This window comes from Salmo salar, chromosome 18 (assembly GCF_965601325.2).
Source record: "Salmo salar chromosome 18, fSalSal1, whole genome shotgun sequence".
Classification (NCBI taxonomy): Eukaryota; Metazoa; Chordata; class Actinopteri; order Salmoniformes; family Salmonidae; genus Salmo; species Salmo salar.
In genome coordinates this window covers 67,778,785-67,791,716 of record NC_138308.1, presented here as the reverse complement: position 1 = coordinate 67,791,716, position 12,932 = coordinate 67,778,785, and positions in this window count along the sequence as shown.

The following is a 12,932-nucleotide window of genomic DNA, read 5'->3' as shown; positions in this document are numbered from 1 at the left end:
GCGCAGGGTGGGAATAACCTCCATATTTCTCCCTGCAAGTATCAAGTAACCTAGCAAGTAGATATCATAGCCTCTTTCATTTCTCATGTAAATAATTGATATTATGGGAAGGAGGAATGAGAGGAAAAGGTGGACTAGGGTGGCTGGAGTCTTTGACAATATTTCGGGCCTTCCTCTGACAACGCATGGTATAGAGGTCCTGGATGGCAGGATGCTTGGCCCCAGTGATGTACTGGGCCATACGCACTACCCTCTGTAGTGCCTTGCAGTCAGAGGCAGAGCAGTTGCAATACCAGGCGGTGATGCAACCAGTCAGGATGCTCTTGATGGTGTAGCTGTAGAACTTTTTGAGGATCTGAGGACCCATGCCAAATCTTTTCAGTCTCCTGAAGGGGAATAGGGGGCCTCCTCCTTTTCCTGTAGTCCACAATCATCTCCTTTGTCTTGATCACGTTGAGGGAGAGTTTGTTATCCTGGTACCACACTGCCACGTCTCTGACCTCCTCCATACAGGCTGTCTCATTCTTGTCGATAATCAGGCCTACCTGTAATGGTTGTCGTCGGGGATAGCGGACCAAAACGCAGCGGGTTGAGTGCTCATAGTTACTTTATTTAGAACACTTAAAAAATAAACAGACCACACGACCAACAAAACAGTCTTGTCAAGCTCCCACAACACTACACCAAACAATTACCCATATATAGGACTCTCAATCAGAGGCAACGAGAAACACCTGCCTCAAATTGAGAGTCCAGCACCCAAACCTAAACATAGAAAACCGAAACTAGACAGAATGCAGAAATACAACCTAGAACATACTAACCTAGAACATACACCCAAAACCCAGGAACACATAAATCAAACACCCCTCTACAACACACACAAAAACCCCACCATACAAAACAAACATCCCTCTGCCACGTTCTGACCAAAATACTAAACAACTACTCCCTCTGCTGGTCAGGACGTGACACTACCACTGTTGTGTCGTCAGAAAACTTAATTTGTATTTATTTAGTTTTATTTAACCTTTATTTAACTAGGCAAGTCAGTTAAGAACAAATTCTTATTTACAATGACGGCCTACACCGGCCAAACCCGGACGACGCTGGGCCAATTGTGCGCCACCCTATGCGACTCCCAATCACGGTCGGTTGTGATACAGCCTGGAATCGAACTAGGGTGTCTGTAGTGTTTTATTTTTTATTTTGTTTGTAAGTGTTTGTGTCAACACCTGCTACCAACTAGCCATCTAGATAGCTAGCTAGATAGATTGCAATGGAGCCTGCTTCGCCTGGAATAGCTAACAAACATTTCCAGCGCTGTAGAAGCTGTGTTTATTGACAATCTGGAGTTCCAGTGTGGCAATTGTTTGCTTGCTGGGGATTACAGGAATTAGGTGGCTATCCTTAGCAAGCAATTTTCAATTCTGTGCAAACCTATGGGGAAAACGCAAATCCTGTGGTTGGACACCGCTCAGGTCTGATGGATGTTTCCCCGCCTTGTCATCTGTCCCTATTCGAATGGCCTGTACTACCTTGAACTTGCCTGCCAAGGAAGTCATCTCCATCTGCGTCTCCTCCTCCATCTTGTAGTGTAGTAGTCAGAGAGCAGCAAGAGGATTGTTCCAATCAGCGCTTGTTCCAATCAGTTGTTGAAACCGAAGGCAGCGGCATGGTGCCAAGCTGAATGGAGTGTCTGCGAGAGGTTGAGCAGATTAACCTAAGGAATAGCTTTGCTGCACTGGTACCTGATCTATCTGTGCCTTCATCACTGGGATTGCCTGTGTCTGCGACATCTGTGCTGACTCCAACTACGCTGACTCCAGCAGCGGCTTTGTCGCCGAATTCGGCTCCTTTCCCTATCTCTGGATCTGACGTGGCACTGCCTGCTGTGGGAGCTCTGGACCTATCGTCAGGAGCAGCGGGCATATGCTATCCTGCTTCTCGTGGGCCCGTGAAAGGTTCAACAAATTTTGTGAGGGCTAGGAAAGGGCAGATTTCTCCATCCCCTTCTCTGGCCGTTGTATTGGGCAGTTCAATGGTGAGAAATGTCTCAGTCCCTGGAGCAAAAACTTTGTGCTATCCAGGAGCTCGAGTACAGGACATCAATAAGCTGCTCCCAAACATTTTAAACCTGCATCAGGAAATTGAGTCTATCAGAGTTCATGTGGGATTCAATGACATTATGAAGGCTCAGCACAGCTGAAGATTGATTTTAATTAACTGATTTTGTTTCTACTTGACACCAACAAAAGCCCCATAATATCTGGCTCTATGACCTCCGTAAATTGTGGCATTGAACGTTTCAGCAGACTGTTAGCCCTCCATAACTGGTTACGAGACTATTGCAGCTCTGTGGGTGTAACAGTTGTTGACAATTTTGATACCTTCTGGAAACAAAGCGTGTTTTATAAGGAGAATGGGATCCACCCAAAACATTTGGGTTCTTGGATCCTTTCACGGCATTATAAGGCTGCTTTGAGACAATGACTTCTCATTGACCCAAGCCCAGCTCAGTTAATTCCTACCATTGTTTCGCTGAGTTGTCATAATGCTTTTGGAAATGTACATTATCATAGAGGCGTTGGAAGACACAATGTAAGTAACCTAATGTATGTCCCTGTAACTGCCCTGAATGCCTCTGCTGACCCTACAGCTATTGTATGCAGTAATTATGTGCCTATGAACCAGAGTTATACTATTAGCACTGAGGTGGTGTGCCCTAGTAGGAAGTCCACAGTGTGCAGCTCACCCTGCACTAACATAAATAACATGAGCTTGTCTACTTCTACTAAGCTTCCCAGTAAAGCAATGAAAACCATCAAGCATCCCAAAAACAAACAGCCCACGTTAACATATGTAGCTTTAGGTTCATGAAATCAATCATTTGCAGGTAACAGATGACATTCATATTCTGACAATCTCTAAAACTCACTTAGATAATACCTTGATGATACAGCGTTAGCAATACATGGTTATAACATCTACAGAAAAGACCGAAATGCCAAAGTTGGAGGTGTCGCCATTTATATTCAAAACCACATTTCAGTAAAGCTTAGAGAGGTTCTCATGTTAAATACTGTTGAAGTAATATGGCTACAGGTTCATCTGCCTCACTTAAAGCCCATTCTGTTTGGAAGCTGCTATAGACCACCAAGTGCTAACAGTCAGTATCTGGATAACATGTGTGGAATGCTTGATAATATATGTGATATCAACAGAGAGGTATATATTCAGGGTGATTTAAATATTGACTGGCTTTCATCAAGCTGCCCACTCAAAAAAAAGCTTCAAACTGTAATTAGTGCCTAAAACCTGGTTCAGGTTATCAGTCAATATACCAGGGTAGTTACATAGAGTACAGGAAATAAATCATCGACATGTATTGATCACATCTTTACTAATGCTGCAGAAATTTGCTTGAAAGCAGTATCCAAATCCATCAGATGTAGTGATCAAAATATAGTAGCCATATCTAGGTGTCACGTCCTGACCCTAGTAAGATGTCATTTTCTATAGTAGAGTAGGTCAGGGCGTGACGGGGTGTTTTGTGTTTTTCTATTTCTATGTTTCAGTTCTAGTTTTTCTATTTCTATGTTGGGGTTGTTTGGGTTAATCTCCAATTGGAGGCAGCTGATCCTCGTTGCCTCTGATTGGAGATCATATTTAAGTAGGGGTTTTTCTCTTCCTGTTTTGTGGGTTATTATCTTTTGAGTAGTGTTGGTTTCTCTCTATGTGTCACGGTTTGTTGTTTTTGTATATTCAGTTATTTAGTGTATTGCATTACGTTTCACGAATAAATAGAAATGTGGAACTACAAACACGCTGCAGTTTGGTCTGATCCTTTTGACAGCCGTGACACTAGGAAAACAAAAGTTCCAAAGGCTGGGCCTAAAATAGTGCATACAATAAGTTTTGTAGTGATTCCTATGTTGTTGATGTTAATAATATTTGTTGGTCTGTGTTGTGTAATGAGGAGCAGCCAGACGCTGCACTTAACACATTTATGAAATTGCTTATTCCAGTTACTAATAATAATGCACCCATTAAGAAAATTACTGTAAAACGGTTAAATCCTTGTGGATTGATGAGAAATTGAAAAATTGTATGGTTGAGAGGGATGAGGCAAAAGGAATGGCGAATAAGTCTGGCTGCACAAGCAAATGGCAAACATACTGCAAATTGAGAAATCATGTGACTAAACTGAATAAAAAGAAGAAGATGAAACTACACTATGAAGCAAAGATAAATGACACATAATACATTTGTATTAAAAAGCTTTGGATCACCTTAAATGACATTTTGGGCAAAAAAGCAAACTCAGCTCCATTATTCATTGAACCGGACTGATATTGCCAATTACTTTCATAATTTTGTTCATTGGCAGAATTAGCAAACTTAGGCATGAAATGCCAGCATAAAATGCTGACACTACACATGCAAGTATAACTGATCAAATTATGAAAAACAAGCATTGTAATTTTGAATTCCGTAAAGTGAGTGTGGAAGAAGTGAACAAATTATTGATGTCAGTCAACAATGATAAGCCATCGAGTCTGACAACTTGGATGGAAAATTATTTAGGATAATTACGGACGATATTGCCACTCCTATTTGCCATATCTTCAATCTAAGCCTACTAAGAAGTGTGTGCCCTCAGGCCTGGAGGGAAGCAAATGTACAGTTGAAGTCGGAAGTTTACATACACTTAGGTTCAACCACTCCACAAATTTCTTGTTAACAAACTATAGTTTTGGCAAGTCAATGAGGACATCTACTTTGTGCATGACACAAGTAATTTCTCCAACAATTGTTTACAGAAAGATTATTTCACTTATAATTCGCTGTATCACAGTTCCAGTGGGTCAGAAGTTTACATACACTAAGTTGACTGTGCCTTTAAACAGCTTGGAATATTCCAGGAAATTATGTCATGGCTTTAGAAGCTTCCTCAGAAAAAAAAATGTAGACCTCCACAAGTCTGGTTCATCCTTGGGAGCAATGTCCAAATGCCTCAAGGTTCATCTGTACAAACAATAGTACGCAAGTATAAACACCATGGGACCACGCAGCCATCATACCGCTCAGGAAGGAGACGCTTTCTGTCTCCTAGAGATTAATGTACTTTGGCACGTAAGGAAGAAGACAATGCTCCAAAACCGCCATAAAAAAAACAGACTACGGTTTGCAACTGCACATGGGGACAAAGATCGTACTTTTTGGAGAAATGTCCTCTGGTCTGATGAAACAAAAATAGAACTGCTTGGCCATAATTACCATCATTAAGTTTGGAGGAAAAAGGGGGAGGCTTGCATGCCAAAGAACACCATCCCAAACATGAAGCATGGGGGTGGCAGCATCATGTGGGGGTGCTTTGCTGCAGGAGGGACTGGTGCGCTTCACAAAATAGATGGCATCATGAGGGAGGAAAATTATGTGGATATATTGAAGCAACATCTCAAGACATTTCCTATGGAAAATGTGTGTGCAGAACTGAAAAAGCGTGTGCGAGCAAGGAGGCCTACAAACCTGACTCAGTTACACCAGCTCTGTCGAGGAATGGGACAAAATTCACCCAACTTATTGTGGGAAGCTTGTGGAAGGCTACCCGAAAAGTTTGACCCAAGTTAAACAATTTGAAGGCAATGCTACCAAATACTAATTGAGTGTATGTAAACTTCTGACCCACTGGGAATGTGATGAAAGAAATAAAAGCTGAAATACATAATTCTCTCTACTATTATTCTGACATTTCACATTCTTAAAATAAAGTGGTGATCCTAACTGACCTAAGACAGGGAATTTTTACTCGGATTAAATGTCAGGAATTGTAAAAAACTGTAATTCCGCTACCTAAGAACAGTAAAGCCCCTTTACTGGCTCAAACAGCCAACCAATCAGCCTGTTACCATCCCTTAGTAAATTTTGGAATAAATTGTCTTTGACCAGATACAATGCTATTTTACTGTAAACAAATTGACAACAGACTTTCAGCATGCTTATAGGGAAGGACATTCTACAAGCACGGCACTTACACAAATGACTGATGATTGGCTGAGAGAAATTGATGATAAAAAGAAGGTGGGAGTTGTTTTGTTAGACTTCAGTGCGGCTTTTGACATTATTAATCATAGTCTTCTGATAGAAAAATGTATGTGTTATGGCTTTACACCCCCTGCTATATTGTGGACACAGAGTTACCTGTCTAAGAGAACCCATAGGGTGTTCTTTAATGGAAGTCTCTCCAACATAATCCAGGGAGAATCAGTAATTCCCCAGGGCAGCTGTCTAGGCCCCTTTCTTTTTTTAATCTTTAGTAATGACATGTCACTAGACTTGAGTAAAGCCAGTGTGAATTTTTATGCAGATGACTCAACACTACACACATCAGCTACTACAGCGAATGAAATCACTGCAACACTTAACAAAGAGCTGATGTTAGGTTAAGAATGGGAGGCAAGGAATAAATTAGTCCTAAATATTTCAAAAACTAAACGCATTGTATTTGGGACAAATCATTCATTAAACCCTAAATCTCAACAAAATCTTGTAATAAATAATGTGGAAATTGAGCAAGTTGAGGTGAATAAACTGCTTGGAGTAACCCTGGATTGTAAACTGTCATGGTCAAAACATGTTGATATAACAGTAGCTAAGATGGGGAGAAGTCAGTCTATAATAAAGCACTGCTCTGCCTTTTTAACAACACTATCAACAAGACAGGTCCTACAGATTCTAGTGTTGTCACACCTGGACTACTGTTCAGTCGTGTGGTCAGGTGCCACAAAGAGGGACCTCGGAAAATCACAATTGACTCAGAACAGGGCAGCACGGCTGGCCCTTAAATGTACACAGAGAGCTAACATGAATAATATGTAAATCTCTCATGGCTCAAAGTGAAGGAGAGATTGACTTCATCACTACTTGTTTTTGTAAGAAGTGTTGACATGCTGAATGCCCTGAGGTGTCTGTTTAAACTACTAGCACACAGCTTGGACACCCATGCATACCCCAAAGACATGCCACCAAAGGTCTCTTCACAATCCCCAAGTCAAGAACAGACTAAGCGAGGCGCACAGTACTACATAGAGCCATGGCTACATGGAAGTCTATTCCACATCAGGTAACTGATGCGAGCAGTAGAATCAGATTTAAAAAAACAGATACAAATACACCTTATGGAACAGCAGGGACTGTGAAGAGACACACACAGGCACAGACACACATACACATGATGAGACACACACTCTACACACACGTAAACATGGATGTAGTATTGTATATATGTGATAGTGGAGTAGTAGCCTGAGGGAACACACTAAATGTATTAGGGTAAATTGTTATGAAATGTAATGCCATGTAATATTTTAAGCTGTATAGAACTGCCTTAATGTTTCTGGACCCCAGGAAGTGTAGATGAAGGCAGCAGCTAATGGGATCCTTTATAAATGCAAAAATACAAACATGCACCCGAATTTCTGAAATGTCTTGTTAAGGTGAAGGAAATGGAGGTGGCAAGAATAAGGGCTGTCCAGAATGCCTCCGGATAGGAGACATCGAGAAGAGTGGAAGAAAGGAGTGAAGTTGAGGAAATAATGGTAGTAGGAGTAGAGACAAAATGATATTCCTTGTTGAATGTTAAGAAGGTGGACTTTGGTTGGTTATCAACTGCACAGCGCAAATGGAGAGGAAATCTGAGAAAATAGGCATCATTGTGAGCATTTCTTTGGGACTCAGGGACTTTTCTGCAGAGGCATTACAAGGAATCTTGTCAATGAATGTCCTGTCCTTACAAGCACCTGAACCTGTATATGGATGTGATTTGAATGTGACTGAAGGAGTGGGATGGTTGTCCCCCGCTCCCCCCTTCCCGCGATGGAACATATTTGTTTTGTTTTCTTCCAATACCCTGTACAGTAGGTGGTGGCAATACACCAATAGGTGTAGTCTGCCATAAAACTTTAAAGAAGAAGAAGATTGATTGATATTCTGTATATCTCATGTGTATTCTTGTTTAGCATTTTTCAAATTACCTAGCTACCATAGCATTTTTTAATTACTAAAAATACCCTGGCCTATGTAGCAAACTAGCTGACTTTGATAACCACATGCATTTTATCGTTTTACGACCTCTGTAAGCGAGAGGCGTCGCTAGAGCTGTGTGATAAAAATATCAGTTTGCTATCTGCTTACAAGCTATTTTGGTTAGGTCAAAGATCTGTGGTTAGCTAGATTTGCTAGATAACCAGCGACTGTAGTTATGTGTACAACGCATATTACCTTCCTTACAAGTGAAAAGAAAATCAGCATAGGCTAGCATAATGACTTGTGACCTTTAATTATTGACAAGTCCTTTGTGAGCTAGCCAGCTAGTTAACGTTAGCTCACGGTTTGTGTAGTCATACTTTTTCACGTGGTGACATGCTAGCTGACGTTAGTCCACCATGGCGGGAATATATAGCTAGCTAAATATAGCCTTGTTTGGATAGTTGGCTACATTAGCTAATGTTAGCTAACTAACGTTGCACCGTATCTCATCATGGTGTAGTCAGACTTTCCCGGCATGCTATCGAATGTGCCTAATGTTAGCAATTTTTGCTAACTACTAATGTTAAATATCCCTGCCCTGGTGGACTAGCTAGCATGTCACCACCTGTGGGATCTGGGGAAAAGTCTGACTACACAAACGATGAGCAAACGTAAACGGTAGCAAAATATCCCTGCCCTGGTGGGCTAACATTAGCTAGCATGTCACCACGTGGAAAAGTGTGAATACACGACTAGCTAGCTAACATTAACTAGCTGGCTAGCTAACTCACAAAGGACTTGTGGGCTCAATGTTTTCCCATACAAAACCCTAACGGTTTTGTTCCACGATTGCATCTGTTGTACATGACTACTCAAATGACCTGCGAAGTCAGTTATTCATGTCAGCAGGGAGGAAATTAAGCTAGCCCGAGTCAACCTTTACAAATAAAGATTGCAATTTTGAAACTTCATTGTGAAACAAGGACAAACAATGAGGCATGAGGATTGGGTGTTGAGGGACCACCTGTCACATTGTCGAAGGTGTGTTTGTGTTGTGATAAACAATGCATTTTCTGTCCAGATAAAGATCGTGATACAGTATTTAAAAAGACCTACCGCTGACCAAATGTCACTTTGTTTTCCAATACAACAGGAGGGAATCCCTCAGACCATCTGGTGAATGGACATCCTGTGTCAGTGTGATCCAAGCAGAGACTATAGCACATTGAGCCTGTGGACTGACAGGTCAGTAACTCATCAAATATGATACAATATTGTGTAAAACATTGAATTTGTAGATGCAGTGACATTTTGACTTCATGTCCCCTTTTCCCCATGTTTTAGACATTTTGGCGTGACATGCGGAGCGTCAGGCTCACCCCACGAGAAGCAGTGCATGATCACTGCCACACCCAGCAAGGAGATCTGCTGGAAGTCATGTACCCTCTCTCTCACTCTCAGGGTAAGACATCATTTAAACATCACAGATATAAATTCCCACTGTGCCCATGATAAAATGCAATATAAAGCAATACGAGTCCGTCAGAGGTTGTCACACTGGATGGGGATGATGATGGTGGTTCACAAAACAAAGGAGCAGGTGCCCCTTCCAGTTATGTGCAGTTGACCTTGGATCTAGTGCCAGAAAGGATGGTCTTCACAGAGAAGGTAAGACCCTCCCTCCTTGATATGGAAATCCTTTGACTTCACTGCCTCTTCAATGGTAAGGTCCCTTGCACCATATGGTCACTTGACCTCCACTACTGCTGTGGTGCACACCAGACCGTCCGGCGAGGCACCCAGGACCCCAGACCCTGTGACCCAAAGCACTGACTCCTGCGCATCCATCCCTGTAGCCATTTTGAATGCCTAGATGTCCTCCTCATTGTTATCTATGTCCCACTTTACAGACAAAACCCCATCCAATGACTGCGATCTGAAGACCCTTTTTAGCAGCGACGGAGTAAAGCGCTTGGCCTTAACCACTGCTCCATAATTGCTGGCCGTCAACCTCCCTCTCCCCATAGTGTGCCAGTTGGGGTTGGTGCACTGTCCAACTGTTGCCTATCAAAAAGCCTGATGCTCCCCCGACAGCAACATGCCAGCCAGGATTCCTGCATGCCCCAGGTGCCCTTGTTTTTTAAGAATGTCTGGTACAGACAGGGATGACAGGGAGGGTAGCGGTTGTTCTGGCTCAGGTTCAAGGAGACATGCCATTTCACTGAACCTGCCCGGAGACTGTTCCTTAACCACTGAAGATCCTCCTCTGTGGGCTTTCGGGACAGATTTTGTAGTTTTAGGTTGGGTACAGTCCTCCACTAACTGCACCTGGTTGGGCACGGCTGGCTTCCTCCACTCACATTCCACATCCTTGCGGCCGATATTGTGAACCGCCAAAATAGGCTGCATGGCTACACTTATGAGCTCCACATAGGCATTCACATGTGGTAGAGAGAATCCCCTGGTCACCTGCCAAGAGGAAGGATGTTAAGTGCCACGTACCTTTCAATGCATGACTTTGAACACCTTGAAATGCATTTGTTGTAAGAAATGTGCTATATAAATAAAGTTTGATTTTATTGATGACATTAGAGCTGTGAAATGTTTAATAAACACATTTTCACATGAAGACAAGTGCAGTTTTTCCATACATTATTTCATTGATAACTTGGGATTTTATCACTTAACATATCAATCATATAGTGGGAAGGATCCTATGAATAAATACTGTGTGAATGCATCTACCACTCCAAATAAATAAATACTGTGCCTTTGAAGATTTGTCTCTGGTCATGCAATTACAATACAGGCTGGATGTCTAAACAAAGTCAAATATGAATGTCAATATATTTATTTTTCACTCAGGTATCCAGGGTAATCTGGTTAATGATTATATAATTGATTAAGTGGCTCTTTCCTTGTAGAATGTTGACAGCTGTATAGAACACATTGTATTGTTAAGACGCTCAAACTTAACTTAACACTCACCGATACAGGATCAACTTTATCCCTCATGCTGGCCCTGACCAAACCAGTAAGTTGCCCCTCGATATAGATGCACTTCTCCACATCGCCAGACCTATAGTGGTCTTCTCCACTTTTAATGCTCTTATGCTCATCCTTGAAAAATTCCATAAGGCCTGAAATAGACAACAAAATCGACATACTGTACAAACAAGTATCTACGCTAAGTAATACGAAATAAGTTTTGATCTACTGCTCTGCTAACTAGCTCGTTAAAGTGTAGTCAGGGGCTAGCTAAGACGGAAGAAGTTCAACACTAATCAATTAATTTCCATACAGCATGTGGATTCATCATGGATTGGGCACAGGTCTCTCATCAATCGGCTAGAGATGATGTGCAGGAGCAGCCTGCATGAATTTGTAGTCTTGCTGAGGTCTTCTCTGTTTTTCGAATTTTGAGAGTAAATTGAAGCGAATATATTGATATAACTCACCTTGTCCAAGAGAGAATTACACGGTTATCAAAATGTCAAGCAAAGGTAAGCTTATACCAAACACATAGTGAATTTTACAAACACTTCAAATTAAGTATGTGAAAAATGTATGCTGGAAAGACATTTTGAACCATTTCCGTGTTTGACCGCTAAGCTTATGGGTATTATGACATGTGGGACTATAGAGCTGGCCAGCTTGTAGTCCTAAAACCCGGAAATAGGTTAACACTGGTTCGTTCAGCCATTCCTATGGGGAAAATGAATCGGGAAAGAATAGGCTTTTGGAATAAACACTGAATACAAGGTATGAGGTTAACACAGGCTTAGGAGATCTTATAAATGTTTTCTATGAGTTAATAGCAGTCAGTTAACATGACCTTTATGAATTATGAAGCCTTTATGTGATTTATGTGTTTTTTATTATTAAATACATTTTTCAAAATTCACAAAAAGTGATGTTAGCTGATGAAGTTTATCTCATAGAACAAAACATACAAGATCTCCTAAGCCTGTGTTTACCACAAATCTTATTTCCGGCATTTACCCAAAAACCCTACAAAAATGCCATTCAGAGATATAACGCAGTCCTGGTTCCAGAGACATAACCGGATAGAAAATCCAATATGGCTGCCAACGAAATGCCATATATGGACATGTGAGTATGCTCTACACTTATTGATCCTAACAATTTGTTTGTGTTTTTTTGCATGTAGCTTGCGACACAGCCACCACGACATCTGCCGCGTTCACGTGCTAGTCGGAACTAATAAAATCAGAAAAGTTCCAGTTTTCTAGTTCCTGGATAAGATCAATGGATCATCAGAAATGGGTGGGTACGGACAGACAGACAGACAGACAGACAGACAGACAGACAGACAGACAGACAGACAGACAGACAGACAGACAGACAGACAGACAGACAGACAGACAGAAAAAGCGAATCTGAATGCGATGCATACGAGTTCTATTCACAAAACAATCAGCTGGTGATTGTTTAGCTAACGCTAGCTAGATGGGTGATGCATATTTAGGGTGTTTAACAGGGCAAAGTGGTTTTATATTACATTCACCTGCACTTATACCTAGCTACCTGTAACTATTATTTCAGAGATAAGCAGTGTCTTGAAGAGTCAAAATCAGAGCTCAAGTAAGCTTGTCTAGAAAAAAAACTAACAGTGTGTACACATACCAATTTAAAATAAAAAACAGCAGACCACAGCACAGCATTTCCTTAATCCCACCTGGCCTATTAGAGGTCAAGATGGCGCTACCAGCATATTGCTTAAACCTATCCAATACTTCCAGATCTACACAACAAGTTTCTATGGGCGGCAGGTTTATTTGTCTTTCAGGGATTATTGCCTATGGACCAAGACCCTGGGCTCTGAGTTCAGGCCCAGATCAACACTGCATTTATGTGGTCAATGGCCAACGCAACAATAA